This window comes from Mya arenaria, chromosome 15 (genome assembly GCF_026914265.1).
Source record: "Mya arenaria isolate MELC-2E11 chromosome 15, ASM2691426v1".
Taxonomy (NCBI): Eukaryota; Metazoa; Mollusca; class Bivalvia; order Myida; family Myidae; genus Mya; species Mya arenaria.
Window position 1 is genome coordinate 34,429,313 of NC_069136.1, and position 4,742 is coordinate 34,434,054.

Genomic DNA, 4,742 nt, shown 5'->3' on the forward strand with positions numbered 1-4,742 from the left:
AACTTAGAAGAGCATATTTCATCTTCAAGAACATGCTTTAGATAATAAGCTGATATAAACAAATATATGATGCCATTCAGCAAAATTTTGATATGAACGTAATTATGCTTTCTGTTTTATTCATGTAATAAAAATACAAGTCCTAACATTAACTATAGGTAGGATAAAAAGGAAAAAGACACAACAAACTAACCATTCTCAGGTATGAAGCAACGTCCCCTAAAGAATTTTGCACGTCTAGATCTATTGAACAAAATATGTTCTCCGTTCTTGCAAAATGTAAGGGTTTAATGAATCAACTCCTTGTATTTGTGATAGTAATTGTTAAGGGCTTATGTCTGACGGTTGGAGAGTTTTGCGTGTATATAAAGATTGGGTTACCCGTGTCATTCGTCACGAGATCGTAATTATATCTTCACGTGGACATCCTTAATTGACGCGATTTTTTAAGTGAATTGGTGTACAACTTTAAGTAACTGTCAATCTAATTGTTATATTATTATTATTTGATATTTAATTTACCTCATGTGTCCATGCATTAATTGGAATGAGTGAATAAAGGAAATTAGTCTGACACTATTTGTCCATTATGTAATTTACTACCAGAACGCATTGTGTATTATTGGTATATCGCTAAAAAATGATATTTACTAAAACTAAGCTCATATTCATATCAAAACAGAAATATTAAAAAATAATTAGCGGCAAAACAGCGTATCGATGGTCAGTGCCCAAAAGTTAAGTATGTTTATGTAACGAGCGTTTTGATTGGTCGAAGATACTATTAGGAAAATGATCTATTTATAGTTTTGCACTCGATTTTGCAAAGAATGAATCAGAGGTAATATTTAACATTATCAAACCTTTGATTATGAGAATGGACTTCGGCTGCCGTAAAGAAGACGTATAAACATATGGAAGGGCATAGAAGAAAAAATACATCTTGACTTACTGATTATACTTCGTGCATTCTGAGGTGAACATCTTGCATTCTGATTTGTACATCTTGATTCCTTACATGTACATCGTGCTTAACTGCATCCTTGTTGTTTGATAATATATTTATAGCAGTTGATATTTTAAACCTAATATCAAGTTTTTGTGTTAAAATTCGCGTAAAATATGATCAATCGATTAACAATTCCTAGCCCAAACTTCGTTCCGTTTGGGCGAATGTTCGAAACCACGTACCAAAATAAACGGAAGGTTTCGACATAATATGACAATCAGAACTCCTCGGCCAAAATAAATCTATCCCGTTTGCTGGAGATGGCTGAGTTGTTACGATTGTTAAAACCTTTTTTTAGAAACTCACGGAAATGACCGACACTATAAGCTTATTCTAAGCATATGGCTATGTGGAATTCCTCCTGGCTTGCTGACATTTTTTATTCATGCTTAGGTTTGAGAAACTAAGCCAGCATAAAAGATAAGCCAAGAAGTAAGCTACACATGTTTAAAGACAGTAAGACTTAAAGATACCTTAAACACAATTATTATGGAGAGTAACAAGTAAGAAAGCAGGATGTTCAAGTAAAAACGCAAGATTTATTATTTGCTTTAATGTCCTTCAATATAAAATAAACGCACATACATGTTATCAGCTCGTCATACCCTTATCTCATTGCGACTAAAGGTAAACAATGCTTTTTGTAAAATCGTTATTTAAATTCCTGTTGAACATTTTCTCAATCTTGACAACTGCTAGTTAAAATATAATCTTTAATTTATTTAGATTTGAGTCTAGCTGTTTCTAAATTATGGAAGAAACATCCAAAGGAGGTGACCTTTCTAATCATACTAGTAAGTGTTTTATTGTACTGATGCAATATTCCTATATGGATCTGATGTAATAACAACATAAACAAACACAAGAACACAAAGGCATGTAAGTATTACAGCACAGTTTAAAGAACGATATTTGGATACATATTTGCTTTAACTTTATTCATAAAAACCACGAATATTTTTCCAACAACTAGGGATGGTCGTAAAACACACACTGAACATTACACAAAAGTACGTTTTTAAATATTTGACATTACTACTGATCAGAATTTACTTATCAAATAATCATACGCGGGAGTATGTATATTGTTTGTTAAAGATTATTGTATACTTCATTTCTTAACGTAAGTCAAATTTGTTTCATTTTCTAAAACTAATTCCGTTGGGATTTCGTTGGTTTTCTACACACATCTGTTAATTGCACAATCTTTGCAATGATTATTGATGATTAAATAATTAATTTAAAGTCACTCACACACGCTCGTTGTGAGGATGATTTGTTATGGCAAGTTGTAATACCAAGTTAAATATCTAAAATCATTTGTAATAGCTCGATCAGTTTAAATCCCTGTTAAAGCTATAAAGCAAACTATCGACATTTAACATTTAAAATGTTGGGGGCTACGGTCCAAAGGGATGACCCCCTCACGACAAATTCAGGAACCACTCGAGTGCCTTGTTTATTTTTTCATATTTCATTTTATCCGCTCCTACTGCAAATTTTAAAACTTTTTTGATCAAGGTTGTTCCGTAAACGAAGAGAAGTCTGCGTCAGAGCGCGATAGGGGCAAGAAAAGAAAAGGTAGGAACCTTTAAACCCAGAATTTATGTTTAAATAAACAGACCCGAAAGCAATTCTTATCACATTGTTGATGACTTACACTCGAGCTAAGATAAATAAGTATATAAACTTAAACATAATTTTATCATGCACATTGTGCAAAGTTAACCACGTTTTCTTGCTATTTGCATTTAGAGAATAATGGTAACACATCCGATGTTCATGGACTTCAGACGACATCACACTTATCATGTGTGTCAAAGTTTACATATTTCAGGGTCCCACGAATCTGATGAGGTCCCGAAGAGATCTCGGTCGGGTGCTCAGGCCGGTCTTTCTTCAGAGAAAGGAAGAGAAAAGGCCATAAGGTATACATAAAGCTGAATGTGTTTTGATAGTAGCTTATTGCAAAAAGTGTCAAATAAAAAAACGCAAATACACACTTGAAGCACAGGCGCATTAGTATTAATATGGAAACCTAACACTATTCTCCTGAAATTAATAATAATACAGTTTATTAGTTTTATCGGTTCAATAACGGTTTTTTTGTAGACGAAAGTTACTTTTTTATCAAAAACTCATGTAAACGCGTATACATTTTATCAGCTCATGATACAGACATCTCCTTATTTTGATATATATATCATTAAATGTATATTTATTCTCAATCTTCCTCATCATGCAGGTTGGAATGCTGAAATAGATTGTTTAACCTAATGATATCGGACTATTTTCAGTTCAGCTACCACGGAAACCAAATTGACTCAAAGATGTGGCCGCTATGTGCGTAAGTTTTTTAATTTACTGGTTGGATGCTCTTATTCAATGCAAGGTTTCAGTTTTAAAAAGGATAGGGGCACCGGTGCTGATAACAAAGTACAAGAAGGCTTGAACACAAAGGAACATGAAGAGAACAAAACAGTTTAAAGAAATATATTCGGAGACATATTTGCATCAAAATGATTCGTGAAAAAACTAATAGTTGTACAACAATGAGGGATCACGAACTCTGCGCGATGTATAATGTTCACTTTTAAAAAGTATAACATGAATTCCGAGATGAACGTATTTTATTTGATGATGTATTTATAGCACGGACTTGAAAATCAACACTCATTTATCATTCAATAATGGAAATTTATTTTACAGGTTGGAATGGGATTTTGTGTGTGTGTTGGAGGGGGTTTGCGGGTAGTCCCAATCAAAATATCAGATTAAATAGCTAAATACATCTGCAATAGTACGATCTATTTAAGTTCTAGTTAAAACTTTGATTTTGTAAAATATCAGAATTTCAAAATCTAGTCATGGTAAGCGGCTACGGACTCAGGACGTCAAATCCAAGAGCTGCTCTGACTGCCTTGTTTATTTTAATACTTCACTTATTTCAGGTATGTACGCTCCTAGGTTGCCCGAGGATAATAAAAGAAAGGGTAAAAAAGTCACAATTATTATTACATTATTCAATTGTCATATTGATACATTTGATTTAAGCTTTGAAATAATTAAACACAACAAGGTGTTCTAGTGGTATAAGTGTCCGCCTCTCACTCAGGATGTTCGAGCCATACCAGGGACGTTCTTATGCCTCTAAATAAGGACACCCCAGTACTGTTAATTACTCGGGTAATGAACCGGAGAGTGATTCATATCAGCTTAAAGATGGCCAACATCGAGCTGAAATGAATTTGGATATTAAACTAAATAAAGGGCAAAAACAACTTTTCACCATGTATATTGTGTTGAATAATTGGAGTCTTATTGCTTGATTCCGATGATAAGGACTATTTAAACTCGTATAATGTATGTCAATGTTTCAATTTCAATGACATATTTCAGGGACACCTAGTGCGCTTCCAGACGGACCCAGGTCGGGTGTTGAGCCTGTTCCCACTGACGATGTGCCAGACGGAGTAGAAAAACCTTTGTCTGGCCTTCCAGACGCTAACCTACGGAAACCCAAACAATAATCAATCGAACTCGTTTAGTTCCTTTGGTGAAGTATTTGAATAAGGTGAAACCACTTCATATGAATTTGCTGAAAATAATTGTGAATACAGCTGTCAGACATTCGTTAGATGAAATAATTTTGGTGGAAAATACAAACTGAACTAACAAAAAACGGCTAAATCTTGCTGACAGCCTAATGGCAGAGCCTGTATTAAGATATGAT